This window comes from Taeniopygia guttata, chromosome 2 (assembly GCF_048771995.1).
Source record: "Taeniopygia guttata chromosome 2, bTaeGut7.mat, whole genome shotgun sequence".
Lineage (NCBI taxonomy): Eukaryota > Metazoa > Chordata > Aves > Passeriformes > Estrildidae > Taeniopygia > Taeniopygia guttata.
Window position 1 is genome coordinate 25,771,070 of NC_133026.1, and position 16,714 is coordinate 25,787,783.

The window sequence follows — 16,714 nt, forward strand, 5'->3', positions numbered from 1 at the left end:
TGAACTGTGTATTTGACTTTTTTTGTGTTAATTAATTTTTTTTCCTCTGGCTTACAATCCAATGGAAAAACCAGAACACTTATATTATTTCAATTTCCTTATAATTCATTCAGAGCCACACTTACAAAATATTATAACAGAAATTTAATGATTCAAAGTAAAAATTTCCTAAATACTCATGGTTAGAATCATTTGGACAACTTTAGTTTAGCTTATCAGTGCTCATGCAAAACTATACCTAATTATATCTTTTTGTGTCATTTAGGATAGATGATAGAAATATTTCTACTTTCCCTTTGTTCTGTTAAGTCTCCAAGTATCAGATGATTGAGAAATTTTTACACTGCATATGCTGCATAAGCTTCATAGATTTTTTAATAGAATGCAAAGAGAAGGGTTACCATGGAAGAACAAGATTACTTTTGCTCCAGCTTGGCCTTTTGGTCCTGTAAGACCAATCATTCCTTTGGATCCTTTTTCTCCAGGGTCACCCTGAAGAAAATAAATTTATTTTTTTCAATCACAGCAAAGATTCATTCACAGCTGCAGCTACACGAATAGCCCAAACCACAACAATAATTATTAACCCATAATCAGAGAGACGTTTAGATGCTCCCCTCCAACTGAAATCCTGCTCATTTCTAGAATGTCCTAAATTATATGAAATGGGAGATAAAATTTGTCTCTCTACTAATACATCTTTCCAGGCTTTTAATTTCATATTAAGATATCTAACTATTCTCTTAATTTCTCTTAGCTTCTCTTTGTCTATCAACACACCAAGCTAATCTGTCATGTCTGAATTTCAATGAAAATTCTGAATTTTTATGAATGAATTTTTATATGAATAAAAATACGGATTTTTTAGGAAATCTCTACTGCTCTATTAACTTTAGGCTCTGTGTTTGGAGTCTGATTTTGCTGCACTTTTTCAGGCTACAGAACACATTGCTCTCTCTCTTTAATCCTTTTAAATCATTAGCTAAAATAGAGTTGATTCTTACCATATAATGAAAGAAAAAATAGGTCAGAATCCAATCTCTTACAAAAGCCTGTAGCATTTCCCCAGTATGCACATCAAATCATACCTTTTGACCTACAAATCCTTTGCCAGGGAGTCCCTCTGGGCCTCTTGGACCTTCATCTCCCTTTTCCCTCTAACAGAGATTAAATGATTAATTATTTTTCATGTAGTTCATTTTACTGATAGAGTTATGAAAAACAATGCTTGCATAAATACTTTCATGTCAGTAAATATCTGGTTAATCTTTTTTCCTACAAAGAATAAAGTATTCTGTCTTTTAAAACCCTTGCAATCTCCTATGTTCATAGTCCTTATTTTCACAGGCATTTGTAATAGTGCTATTTGCAACTGTATCAGTCCTTTTTAGGAAGGATTCCATGCATATACTTATAAAAGGAAGAGAAATTCTTGCAAATTTAACAGAAAATGTCTTGATAGGCCAATTCTGAGAAGTAATTTTAGACAAGTCTATAGCCAATGGCCAATCCAGGCTGAAAATATTTGCCAGGAACATTACATTAAATAACTCAAAAATAGCCCACACAAAACATTCTATTAAGGAACATTATCTACAAAATATTTATGCATAATACAAGCCAGATTAGTATATCAGGATACATGTAGGTAATTTAGAGAGTAAAAGGTAGATTAAAATGAGGCTAAAATCCATTTCTGATTTGAACTGTTGATGAAAGTGATATTACAGAGCCTGTTGTTGATCGGCATCAGTCTGGATCCCACTTTGGTGAGACATTGTCACAGCTGCAAATAACTGCTGTAATATCACCATGCTACTCACTGCAGGCATCCAGCTGTTCTTTGCACTGCCCTGAATACCCAGGGTAGCTGCTCAGTATTTTTACCTTCAATGGCTTACAACAGGGAAGGTGACAGCACAGAATTAATCATCAGAGTAAAGGCAATATACAAGAAAAAAACCCAAAAACCCAGCATGACCATCTGTAACTTTAACCCAACATTTACTCTTAATGCTGATGCACTTCTGATACACTGGAATATTACTTTTTGAGTAGGGCTTGATTTAAATTTTAAAAATATAATTAAGTAGCAACAGAAATGCTACATATTTTCTCATAGTGGAAGGCTTACTGCTTCAGGCTGGAGCTTGTCTGACTGATATTTGAACTTTTAGGTGACAAAAATATGAAGTTGCATTCTCAATAGATATGTATTTCTATTCAAATATTTTCTGATTTAAAGCCTGCAGTCAAAAATACTGATTTGCTTACTCCAACTTATGTGCAGTTTATCAATTCTACATGTCAGCCAGCTGCAAACCTCTTATAAGAGCTGCACAGTAGCCATCTGGAGGCACCTGGATTCTCAGCAGCACTTGAAAATCATGCAAAGCACTGACTTTTGCTTACTCAGCAGCTCATTCATTCATTCATTTACAATTGAAACTTTTAATTTGCTCTAAATTTACTATTTTGGCCATTCTGCTTTGCACCCCTCTAAATTACTGTCGACCATTTTGAATTTATGCTTCTTTTTCCAAATGTGGAGGAGTTTTTCCTAGATCCTCAGAGTTTCCCTTGAGAACAAAGAGCCCTGGGTTCAGCTGTCAGATGTCAGCCACAGCTCACCTGTGAGATGCCCTAATGCCACTGATGCAGCATTACTTCTTGGTGTCAGGAAAGATCTGAACAGGCCACGAGGAACAGGCTAAAGACATGAGCTAGCTGCTCTCCAAGAGGATTGTGAAATGTAACAGTAGTCAATTGCCCACAAAAGGCAGGGCTGCTTGCCTGCAGCTCAGTTGCTCATTCAGGTAGTAACCACTGTTAGAGGAGTTTGTTGGACACATCTCACCCAGTCCCTTATCTCTGGCAAAAGTGTTGGCATATGCTTTCCTCAAGGGTGAACTCCACTGCAAACCTGCAAATAATCTGTTCTTCCTTCATCACCCTTTTTGTTCACCTTTTACATGTCAGCCTTTTTCTCTCCCTTACCTTTTTCCCTGTCAGCCCTTTCTCACCCTTCACCCCCGGCTCTCCTGGGGGTCCTGGTAGACCTGTATCTCCCTTAAAGAACAAAAGATTTGTTACATCAGCCTATTCAAAAAAATAATTTATTCAGTAAAATGGATCCAAATGTTTGTGAAAATATTAATTAAAGATAAACAATATTTTTCCTCAAATAAAGGTTGTTATTTCCAGTAAGTTAAATACTCTATAGATATTAATTTTTAATACCCATAAAGTAAGTATTTGAAATTTCTCTCCAAGTTCTCCACCTACTTCCTAAATCTTGGAGTTTTATTAAATAAATTTATATTTATTCAGTGAATAAAATCACAACAGAATGCTGTTTGTTATTCTGTGCACAAGAACAATATTATATTAATGTAATTTACTTGCTAAGTCAAACACCTGGGACTTCAAGGATGGTCAACCAAAAATGTCCAATAATTGACTGGACACTAACCCCTCATCATTTGTACAAACTGACTAAAGCATTACTTTTAACATTTACCAGAAAGAGTTGAATGAATTCATAGGAAGCAGTCCTGCCAAGCATTTCTTTCATGATCAGAAAAAAAAAAAAAAAAAAAAAATTAAAAACAAGATATCTGTGCCACCTTACCTGATTTTGGAAGCCCTACTTAAGTCATTAAAGATATGGCTAACAGTCTTCAAAATGGCATCTGAAGCCAAAGGTTTAAGTTTTTTACATCTCTTCCAACACATAGACAGTATGACCACCGTTGTAACACAGACTGGTTTGGTTTTTTTTCCCCATCAGCAAAACTGGGTGTACAGAGTTAGCAACCTTTCTAACAGGCCCTGGAAAGATTTCACTAGTTTAGGAAAGATTAGGGGAAAACTTTGTTCCAGTTATGGTAGTGGCAATGCTTTTACAACCCTCACTGAAATTCCTTCTTATTTCAACCACAGTTAATTTGTACCAAAAAGTCTTCTACTTGGTTATCAACAATTAGCGGAAGAATTAAAAGACCATGTAAAGAACAATTAAAAATAAAAGCAAGCTCACTTTATGTCCTGATGAGTTAATTCCTGGAAGTCCTGGTTCTCCTTTTTGTCCAGATCTACCTGGTTCACCCTAGCAACAAAAAGTCTTTAGTTTAATAGAGAAACACAATTTAGCTTCATTCACTTCTTGCACAATTTAATTAGATAGAATAGAGGTGAATGTGGTGACATTCTGCAATTCTGTGATCCTAAGTGGTCACGTTTTCAACTGGGAAATGATGTTCTTGAAAATCCCCTGTAACTTGTAGGACTGCATCTATTTTATCTAACCCTGCAGTGGGCAGAAAGTCGAAGTGAATCACTCCAACTTTCTTTCCATGCTTCAATGCATTTTATTTTTTACTTTACAGGACTATATCAAAAACTCTTTGGTTCCTGAATGAAAAAGTGAGTCCAAATAAAGAAAAATCAGACATCCTAATTAAGAGAAAGTTTTAGCCTCATAATTCTTTCTTCCTGTAATTCTAAAACAGTTAAAGAGATAGCAATTCCATGTTTCAATTTTGCTTTATTGCCTGAAGAGAATTAGCCTACGACATAACATGTTTCACAGGTACCTATTTTTCTCTACATTAATATTAAATATTGCTGCTTTAACTGTTGCTTACATGCCAAAATTATACCTAGAAGAAAATTACTGTTTTCTCATGGTTTTTCTACAGTGTCTAATATCTTCCTTTCATAAATCAAGGTGATTACTAAGCACACTTCTGATTTGCAGTTCATCAGTTTATTCCACTTGGTCTTGTCATATTTAAGAAATTCCACTTTCCTCACCTGACATGGTACCACTAGCGGCCTGGGGTTTGACAGCAGCAATTTTCCTCACTTTTGTGTTCTCTTCCTACTTTCCCTCCTTCTGCAGTGCAGGGTCAGCTAAGTACACTTCAGCTCTTTTTCCTGTCCTACTCTTTCTGTCTTTGGATGGTTCTTTCTCACGGTGACCATCGAAGGCTGAAGACCAGGCTGAAGGTGTGCTGGGATTAGCCTGAAGTCTCAAAACCATCACTGAACTAAAGCTAAACTGTTGGTAAAATGATTTACTTGAACACAGCATATATGTGGCACCAAACTCAGTGGACACAAAGATGTCTGAAAGATCCTCTGCTTAAAAATATGTGTTCCTTTAGAACCAGAAGTTCATATTCACAAAGGTTAAGGGCTGATCCTAAGCAAACAGAAGCAATATGTTCCATTTGGGGAAGATCTTGATAACATGGATGGCTTTCTCTCTAAGATTCAAAAGGAATTATTACCTCCAATGAAGTTATATTTTCTTCTCATCAAATGCACTTTTGAAAAGCCTGGAAAAGATACTTACTGTTTTGTGACAGTGCTGCTTTTAAAAAACAATGTTTGAACCATTACCTTTGGTCCTGGCCAACCAGAACCTTGAGAGCCTTTTGGCCCAGGGACTCCTGGTGGACCCTGTATACCCTATAAAGCAAAATAAGTGAGTTTTAGTGCATTACACTCTTCCACATCTGAAAAGTACCATGTGCATTAATCTTTCAGTTAATAACAATGTAATCTTACCTTTATAAGAAATCTTCCTTCCAAAATTAACAGAACCCAGAACATTTTTTTGAATGTTTCAGTTTATCCAACTGCTAAAGGATGTGTTCAAGTCTCAAAGGGCTTGACATTCAGAATTGGTAGGTACCTTAGCCTTTTAAAATTCTTATGTATAATAAATCACCATCAAAGCAATGCTATGTGATTTACCTACTATGCAAATTATTATGCAGATTAGAACAAATTTACATTTGCTTGATTCTAAGATGATTCAAATCAGTCAAAACCAGTTGCATTTACAAGCTTTGCTGACAAATTAGTTTGATACATTTAAAAACAAAAAATCATTATAAATTTTTTATGTCTTTACAGTAAAATTATAGCTCTGATAAAATATAAAATGAAAACATTATGCAAATGCTCATTACATGTCCAAAATATGGACTTACCTGTGCTCCTTGATGGCCTGATCCTGGTGGTCCTGGTGGGCCCTGTGGTCCTACCTGGCCTTATTCACCCTACAGAAAAGGTATTCCCAAGAACTAAATTGCAATAGTCCATGCTATCCGATTAACATATTAAAATTAAACACAGAGTAGCAGAGTAGCAGAGTAGCAGTAATCAAGCTGTATTATCTTGAAGTCTGTTGCTTCTATTTGAATTAAATGTATTCAGAATACCTGGAACTCTGCCTATGACAACTGATCTAATAAAAATAATGTCCCTTCTTCCCTAAAAACTCTATCTCGTTTATATCATTAGATAATCACATCTGTAATTTTATTATTAGAAGATCCACAGCTCATCTTTACATACTGAGATTGATTTTAAAGATCTTCTTGTGCAGAAATGTAGACAGTTTCTTGCACAGCACCCAGAAGAGAAACTTGCAAATGTAAACACGGCAGCTGCAGAGTATGTCAAAAACCTTTAAAATTCAGAGTGTTTCTTTGCCTGTTCCAGGTCCATTAGAGTAGATGACTCAGGGATTTTTACAGCACTGGCTAGATCAGAAATGTGAGAGCAGTACATCACTTGCAGGCTAGAACTGAAGTCTGACCTGGTTTGAGAGTCTGCCAGGACTGCAGAACTCAAAGGTGGTAACTGAAGTAGCAGTTACAAAAATAAAAGACAACTTGAAAAAAAAAAAAAAGAAAAAAAAAAAATCTTCTTGAGCTGGTTTCCTCAGAAATTCTTCCTGCTTTTTAAATCCACTGAGGAATCAGATACAGACATGATATCTAGAAGGGGTAATGCAAGCAGCTTTCAGAATGTTTCATGGAAATTATATTTATTCTATCTACTGGCAGACTTCAGAGTAAAATTGTGTTATCACAGGGTTGACTAAAAAAATGGTGTGAGATAAAGCATGCCAGTGGTAAGTCTCAAGGAATCATAACATGCCCCAAGGGAGTTAAGTGCAAATGCCCAGCAGAAGGTAGCAGGCATCCTCTAGACAGGTGCTGCCTACCAGGCAAGACATCCCTCAGCACCTGGTCACAGGGCAGAATCACAGAATATCCTGAGTTGTAAGGGACCCACAAGAATGTAGTCCAACTTCTAGCCCTGCACAGGCTAACATCAAAAATCACACCATGTGCTGAAGAAGTTGTCCAAATGTTTCTTGAACTCTTCCAGGCTTGGAGTGTGACCACTTTCCTGGGGAGCCTGTTCCAGTGCCTGTTCCTGGCTGCCAGGACACACTGTCAACTCATGTTCACCTTACAATCAACCAGGACCTCTAGAGCCCTTTCCAGCCTCTTGTGCCCCACTCTGTCCTTACAGAATGCAAGATTATCCTGTCCCAGGTGCTGAATCTGGGACTTTATGTTAAACTTTATACAAATGGTGATTGCTGATCCCTCTAATTTGTCAAGGTTTCTCTGCAGAGCCTCTCTGATGGAGTCAATAGCTCCTCCCAATTTAGTATCATCAGCAAATTTACTTAGTATACCTTATAGACCTGTGTCCCAATCATTTATAAAAATGTTGAAGAGCACAGGGCCAAAGACAGAGCCTGAAGAATCCCACTAGTGGCAGGTCACCAGTTTGAAGTCACCCCATTAACTGTAACCCTGTGCCTGACCCCTGAGTCAGTTGCTCACACATCACATGATGTGTTTATCCAGCTGTGTGATTGATATTTTGTCCAAAAGCACCTTGTGAAAGACAGTGTAAAAAACTTTACTGAAGTCTAAAAATATGGTATCAACTGGCTTCCTTTGATCAACTAGGTGGGTTACCTTATCATAAAAGTAAATTAACTTCGACAAGCAGGACATTTCCCCCATGAAGGCATGCTGGCCGATGATGTGACCGATGATGACTGTATTATCCTTCAGTAGTTTTTCACTACTTCCCAGAGTAATCTTATCCGTAATTTTACCAGGCACTGATGTGAGACTGACAGACCTGTAGTTACCAGAGTCATCATCTAGATCGTCTTGAAAATTTGGCCAACATTTGCCAGCTTCCAGAAAACTGAAACCTCTACAGATTCCCAAGACCATTGAAAAATCATTGAGTGAGGTCTCAAAAGGACATAATACCTTTGACTACCCTGGAATGAAACCCATCAGTCCCTATACACTTAGCAGAATCCAGCTGCAGCAGTAAATACCACATTAGTTCAGGGCTGGCTGGGATACATTGACTAGGAGTCAGTAAGTACATTGAGCTTTTATGTAAGCAGAGAATATTTCCTGTTGATTTAAAAAAATGTGCATGAAAGGGCAAGAATAGGGATGAAAAGAATAAGGCACAACTGACCAATGAACATAAAGTATCTGTCTTCATTAAGGTCAGTAAACATCCTTCATGTAGCCTGGTGCATGGTCTCTCTATTGATAGACTAAACACTTCCTTAAGCACTCACTTTCTGCTTCTCCAAGGCTAGATCCCTTTACAGAGACATTAAGCTAGAAATACACCTTTGCCAACACCGTTATCAATTCATGTGTTCTGTGAGCCATTAGTATGATACCATATGTAACTTTAACTAAATTAAAGGGTGAGACAAATATGAAGGAACTCAAAGAGATTTTAGCAAAGATGGAGATAACATTAATCTGTTTTGGTTGCTGGTTTTGGCTGGGACAGAGTTGATTTTCTCCTCAGTAGGTGGTATAGGACTGTTTTGGACTCATGCTGGAAACAGCGCTGAAAATTCAGGGGCATTTCAGCTTTTGCTGAGTAGTGCTTTTACGCAGGGTCAAGGCCTTCTCTCCTCATCTCACCCCAACAGACAGTGAGCTGTGGATGCACTAGGAGTTGGCAGTGGGCACAGCCAGGGCAGCTGACCCCAGCTGACCCAAGGGATATCCCAGACCATATGCTATCATGATCAGGATATAAAGCTGGAGGAAGGTTGTCTGGGGAGCCAAGGCTCAGTGACTGCCTGGGCATGTGCCAGCTGGTGGTGAGCAATTGTTTTCATTGCACTTTTGTGGTTTCCTTTCTCTTTGCTATTTTCCTTTTCATTACAATGTTATTATTGTTATTGGTTTAAAAAAAATTAATAGGTTAATTAGTTGGAAAAAATGAATAAACTGTTCTTTTCTCAACCCATGTGTTTTCTTATTTTTACCCTTCCAGTTGCATTCCTCCCATCCTGATGAGGGTGGAGAGTAAGCAAGAGGCTGTGCAGTGCTTAGTTGCTGGATAGGATTAAGCCACGACAGGTTGCATGAGAGCTGTACCTTTGCCCTATGATTGTACATAGTACCATTCCTACACAGCTTTGTCAGTTTGTTCATCCTCTGTTAACATGGAATGTACTGAAGGAACATGCTGCTAACAGAAAAAAATCCTACCTGCCACCACTGCTCACCCTCTTCACCCAGTTCAAGTGAGGAAGAATTTGTTGGCCTAGCAGCTGCAGCCTCATCCTAAAGGGCTTCCTTCCTATAAACCTCTACTTTGTCTCCTGTCAAATATGTGTCATCTTTATTGAGGCTAATTGTCGTCATTAAGTAAATGTTGTCTTCATTACACACATGGAAAACAAAGAATTTTCAATATTTTACACTAAATAGCTGTTAGTGCTACAAATGATAATTATTGTTAGCACCCAGCATCTGTTGTATTAGAGACATTGGTGATGATCAAACATTTCATTAGCAACAAATTAGTCACACAGATCACTCATACTGTTTACATACTTATTCTTACCCTTATGCACGCTTAGATGAAGACTGCAAACAGCCTATCACATCAACAGATAGGGAAAAAAATTCTTTTTCCAGCAGTTGGCAAGTTTTGTCTACACTGTGTTAAAATAGAATTGAATGAATGGATTTCCAGATGTGTTCAAAGATTTCTCACTTTTTTGGGGAATCTGCAAACATGACTTTGATCTGGCAGAGATCAGAAAATATTAACACATGATTTTTAGACACAACAATTTGCCTAGTCAAATATACATGTACTCTGGTAGCACTGATGCACATGTTATATTTGGACAGTAATGGGGTCAAGTTTGGTTGCATTTCTGTGTCTAGAACATCCGTAAATCTGTTACATGTTGGTCTGTAACTGGTCTCTGGGAACAGTCTAAGCTCTTTTTCACTTCTTACTGTGTTTTGGAAGTACAGTAAGAATCTTGACAGTTCCACAACAGGATTGTTGATTTACAATTCACAGCTTTTTTTTTTTTTTTTTTACTAGTGTTTTTAGGAAATATTTTCATAGCTTTGTATTCACTTAGAATTCAAATTTGATGAAAGTAATGCCTCCAGAATTACAGCACTGTTTTAACATTAATACTTCCTGCAAAGCTTTTCAGTACAGCAGTGTTCCAATTGCTGCCCTGAACCACATGCTCTGAGCCAGGTCCTCAGCATATTCAGCTGCCAGGACTACTGAATCTGTCAAAATGCACTCATTACATGACCATACTAAACTCTAGTCTGCAATACAAAATTTTATCTGTACAGCTCATTTCATGTTGCTACTGAATTTCAAGTTAAAAATCGTTCAGTACCTGCATACATGCTAACTCATCTCTTCTACTGGAAAAAATAATGTATAGCTTTTGTTCCTGTACATACCTGCACTCCTTGAATACTTCTTGCTATTCTCATTACTGAAACCCAAATTATGGTAAAGAAGAAATAAAAAGAGAGATCTGACAAAGATAAGAGAGTGCTTTTGTATGAAGATAGACATAGTAAATTATGATTTTGTTGCTTGGAAAGCCACAACTTAATGCCAATATGATACAATCTATACAAGTATGAAAGAAGGTGAGTATTCTAGAATATATGAATATAAAATGTCAGAGGACTTATACTATGAGTCAATTTGTTTGATGCTATCAATCAAAACTCAGTGCCTTAAATTTATATTTTTTGCCCTAGTGTGCTCTTCACTTAATAAGAATGACAACAATTACTATAAGAAAATATCTACTATAGTAGATATTTTTTTTCTCTGGCTAGGAGACATCACTAGTAGGTGCAATTTGAAATAAATATTTTAAACAGTTTTTAAAAATCACTGATCCTATATATTGACTCAGTGTTGTTGTTATTCATACACTGCATAAGCAAAGTTGTGATTACTTGCCTTCTTAAACCAGATTGCAATGTGTCAAATTGATCACTTAGTTGCTGAATAGTTAAGCTATGAAGATATTTATGCTATATAAATCCTGCCCTCTGGTGTAGCTACATGATAATGCATAAAGATAGTAATGATAGTAATGATAGTACTTCATACTGGGTGCCTCCTTCAGCATTTAATCATTTATACACACCTAATGAAGGAGGCTACTGTCTGGGCAAAACATTTGTGCCCTTGTAATAGAAGGTGGAAGCTAAAGACCAAGATATTAAAAGACTAAGAAACAATATTTTGAGGAGGGAGGATATGTCCTGAAGAACTGGTTTTATCCTTAGTTCCTCCCTGATCCTGAGATTCTAAATACCCATTTCACACGTTCGTCTCTTTTAGATATCTAGATTAAGAGCACCAGTACATCACATGGATCTTCTGAGTACTGCAAAGTTAATGAAAGCTAAAAGTGAATGGCAAAGCGGTATGAATTGCTGAAGTAAGTATGGTTCTAGGTTGTCAGAGAAGGGAAATTACAGTCTTGTTGTGTCACTTCTGTAGCACTGGCCTGAGAAGTGTTTTACACCAGTAATAAGGTAAATTATTACTCATATTTGTAAAGGAAACAGAGCATGGATCAAAAATGGTAACAGTTTACAACAGATTCACTTTACTTCCTGGCAGTCCCTAAAATTCCACAGTTTCTGAAATTCCAGTTTCCATTTGGACCAGGCTCACTTTGTTTTCCTTAAAAAAAAGACAAACACATACCCCTCAGTGCCAAAAATGAAAAAAAACCCACAAAAACCAAACCCCTAACCAAAAATAGCAAAACCCACAAAAACCACAACACCAAACAAAACCATCCAAAATTCCAATTTAGAATTATTTGTTTAAATGTTTTACTTTACTTACAGCTTAAAGTAAAGATGGCCAAAAGTGTAGTCATTGCAGCATCCATTGTGTAGCCATTTCGTGGCTACAAAAACTTGCAAATTTGAATAAAGGCTTTGGTCAGGCTAACCAACATGGAATATTGTTAAAACCAAGCTTATTTAAATTTCAAATTCTTTAAGCAACGCTTTGTAAATCCTCTCTGTCTCTGCTTATCATAATATGTGATAGAGCTCAAGTGAAATTCTCTCTCTAACAGCCTACAGTGATCAAAACTGAAGAGTTACCTTTTATTTCATGAGTTTTCCTAGAAGAATACGAGCTCTAATATATGAAAAACCTTGTCCTCTGTCACAAATATCCCCTGCTCTATCCTTCTAAAATCAGGATTTATATCTCATGTTACCTTTGGACTTTGAACACTCAAACTTTGCAATCCTTTTGGTCTAGGTATTCTTTCAGGAGCCTGGATACCCTAAAAAGATTAGATAAGACATTAATTTCTAAACTTCCACAGACCAGTTTTTCAATTAATAAAATGCAGTAGTTATCTTCAAAAGAAAACAAATGTACCTGTGAAATTCTTGCTGTATTTATCTCAATTCCCCTTGCTCACATTTCTATGCATCCCACTGAATAACAAGTACAGCAACCGCCAGTAACATTAATGGATTTCTACATCCATTAATGAATCTGACACAGGCTTGGATAAGAGGGAAAAACTCTCGGCTTCACTTACTCAAGTGAAGCTGAGAGATTTTTCCCCTCTTATCCAAGCCTGCACAGCTTACAAAGGCCATTCTGCCATCAAAAGAAGAGCCACCTTCCTTACTTAAAAGGCTTTCTGTTTTGAATGCCTCAAGTAATGAATGACAAAGGTGAAGGACTTGGTGGCCCAACTGGACCTATTGGATCCTCTGAACCTTTTTCGCACTGAAAATATATGGCATTTGAATACAGCAACTTGCATTATGTTTTTAACATGAAATTATATAAAATTAAGTGATAATTCCAACATACAAAGAACAAAAGTATGATCTGTGCAAACAAAAGAATTTTCAGTAGAATACTAAAGCCTGGAGGAAACAGTCTTGCAAATTGTGCCTATCAATTCGGCATCACGCTGCTGAATCTGTGAATCTAATTTGGATCTTTATAGAGACATACATTTCACATAGACTGAGAGGTCTGAACTCCAACTTCGAACTCCCAATGTAATCAATACTTTCTTCTCTTACCAAAAATCAGATAAAGCAATCCTACCAGCTATGCATCATGGCATGCAGAAATACAACACTATATCTGAAATAATCTGCTAGGCTCCATCAAGATTCTGCAAGTTTAAGTAATCATAACCCAAACCAGTAGTAATGTTAAAAATAGCAATGACAGAATATATACTTTTTCTGTAAAGGGAAGAGCAGCAGTAGACTTAGATAACTAAAGTAATAATTGACACGTCTTTAAACCCAGTGTTAACACTGCATTGCAATATACAAAACTCCAGCAGTATTTACATGTTTCTGTATTCCTGAAACAATTTAGCTATGTTGGCCAGACATGACACAAACAAAAAAATCTCAAAGATTAACATAAACTAAGCAAAAAAGCTAGCCTTCCAGGAATCAAATATGAAAAAGCATAACAAAGTTTTCAGAAAAAAAAACAGCTTCCAGTTAATATAAAAAAAAATTAACTAATCCGGGTATACCTTGATCTCTTATAAATTTTAATGTATCTTTAAAGAAAAAGATAAGTTCAAAACAGAACTTTCACTGTACAAAGTCTCCACATGATTAAAAAATTTTAAAGAACTCAGAGATTTTTACATAGAGCAAACTTGCAGTCAGAGCAAAGAAAAAAAAATATATCATCTATGAAGAGGAATTGCTGAAAACAGTTTGAGATACAATGGCATGAAAGTAATTGTTACATATAAATTCACATTAGAAATAAGCAGATCTTACAAGGAATATAACAGGGACTGATCACAAGTCCAGGCAACATCTGAGAGGCCAAAAAATGTAGGATTAAAATGAGACTTGATGAAAGTCAAGCTGAATTAGATCCTTAATGATTTGGGGGTTTAAATGTGCAAGTTTATTTAACTATATGAATTACAAGAAACAATTAACTATAAAAAATACTTGTTATGCAATGGTGATGAAGAGATTAATAATCACCTAGGTACAACACCTAAACAAATATTCTGTATCATTTACAAATAAAGATGGTTCTATTGAACCAAAGATGCAAACGTGGAGACAACTAGATGCAAACTAAAATGGCAAATCAGGGCATGGAAAACAGAAGCAAAGATCCAAGAGTTTAAATGAGTTCAGAAACATTAGAGGAATTCACAACCTCACTAATGAAATACTGGTGCACCATTTATTTTGAGATCAACGTAGGAAACATAATTTCTGCATGCGGTAGAATGATCAAATACAAATAATCTATGTCCCAGCAGTTCATGTAACAAATCTAGTAACTGTGACACAGTGGTCCTTGGGGTAGTAACATTCTTTTGCATTCTGAAACACCAAATAGCTCTTATGTTTCTCTTAACTTAGTATCTGTCATTGTGTAACAGCAACTATTGCTTCAAAATACCATCTCTCATTTTCAATCTCTCTGAATCACTCTTGTGCAAAAGACACAGGCAACAGCTCTTCTGCAGCTTGTGCATTTGGTAGTAGCTTTTTTGGGCCATCATTAGGACTCAAGAAATGAGCAGGATGTCAGATAGTTCAGCTGCTGATTCCCTAGTACCTGAAAAACTTATCCTTAGAATCATAGTCGGATTTTGTGATTATTGCAAGTATTACCTACATTTATAAACCAAACTCCCATACTTCCCCATGGAAAAATGTAAGGAATATACAAACTGAACTTCATCTTTGTTATAAAAAGAACCACATTCAGACAAGATTCTGGGAAATCTTGGTGACTCTTGGAAACAAAGGTGAAAAAGTCACTATGTTCCACTTCAACAGCAGCAGAGAAAATGGAATGATGAAATATACAAGCATGAAAATCCAGCCTGCCAATTTTGCCTTCAATATATGATAGAATACTTAATCTTAACTACTTTTGTATTTTTCCACATGCTTTGGTATATTTTATTTATCAAAACAACTGCTGAGCTCTTAAAGATTTCTGTTATTAAGGGAAAAAAAACCCCAAAAAACCAGCTGGTTTTATGGAAAAAAAGTGCTTTTTAAATTGAAGGAATAGTACAACGAAATCTAAAATAACTAGTTGTTGCAGCACTAAATGACATTTGTGGCTTAAATTAATGAGCCCTATGAAAATATAACACATAAAATGTAGTTTGTAATAAATTCTCCACTATGCTTAGAGACAAGAAAAGAGACAACAGACATAAACATAAATGATGTTCAAAGCCACTCCATACACATTTTTAAACTAAAGGCACTGAATACATGCAGATTATTGAAAAAAATGAATGAACAACGATTTATCATACATTTTCTTAAAGGTGTTTTGCTAAGTTATAAAAACATTGGAGAGGCCATTAAAAATTATATGCTATAATTAAAAATGAAAGTAGGAAAATATTTAATAAGGAAGCCAAAGTATATGCATTTCTTTTATAAAAAATGAAGAATGAAAAGCAGCTAAAGCAAGGAGCTAATGTCCTGAATCTAACAGTGCTGAAGAAAACTTTAAAAATGTGATGTTTAACTATTTCCAGGCCAAATACCACTGTTTCTTTATGAAGGGAGTTATTCTGAGAGAATAGGAAACTGTTGAATTAATACTTTAGTTTGTAACTTTTACTACAGCAAATTTTAAAGAGCATTGAAAAGAAAATGAAAAAGGTAACAGTTCACATCTCCATGGCTTGCAGAAAAACAGGTTGCAAAATCCTAGAAGTGAGGAAATACGATTCCCCCCCCCCCCCCCCAAGTAATTTATATGTAAGAAAACGTTATAATTGTGTCATCAAATAATGGGAAAAGTTGCCTAGAGATGGTAAGTAGTTGCCAGCCCCTGTGCTTTGGCTGCTTGTATGTCCCTAGCGAGAGGGGGTAGAGTTAGACTGGCTATGAGGGAGGGACTCTTTGCTGTGAGGGTGGTGAGGCAGCGGCACAGGTGGCCCAGAGAAGCTGGGATGTCCCGTCCCAGGAAGTGTTCCAAGGCCAGGCTGGACAGGGCTCTGGGCAACGCGGCACACGGGGAGGTGTCCTTGGCAGGGGCATTGGAATTGATATCTTAGAATGTCAGCTTTTATATATTTCATATATTTGTAATCCTGCAATGCTTTAGTGTATAACTTTAAACTCCATATAGAGTGTGAGCTATAAGAAACGTAAACAAAAGTGAGGTTGAGGGGAGCAAACTTAGGTAATGACTTCATTACCTGAAGCTGTAACTGGAAGATTAAACCCCAATATGCAAAGGGATCAAACGTATCAAAGTATGAAAACTTGTGACGCGTGGTCCATTTTTGGGCGTAGCTCCTGAGGGAGCTCCGTCTGCTCTAATGCACCTGGAGGCCCTTCAACAAATATAACTGCTTTTTATTCTCTTATTTTTGTCTGCCCTCTGTTTAAGGTAGTCGCAAAAGCGATGAGACTCAGATGTTCTTTGTGGTCACAGAACGCTTCAGGCTGGAGGGGGCGGCGGTCCAATCCCCCTGCTCCAGCAGGGCCACCCTGGACCCCACTGCCAAAAGTGCGTCCCGAGG

General features: G+C 36.7%; 1 long non-coding RNA gene across 1 annotated transcript; it reads right to left on the reverse strand.

Moving 5' to 3' along the window:
• Positions 1-302: 302 nt before the first annotated feature.
• Positions 303-16,712, reverse strand: LOC121469367 (uncharacterized). Its single transcript, XR_012054521.1, has 7 exons — positions 16,388-16,712; positions 12,407-12,475; positions 6,003-6,071; positions 5,407-5,475; positions 4,040-4,108; positions 1,089-3,069; positions 303-492 (listed from the first exon to the last, which is right to left on the reverse strand). It is a non-coding gene; the product is annotated as an uncharacterized lncRNA (long non-coding RNA).
• Between the last annotated feature and the right edge of the window lie 2 nt (positions 16,713-16,714).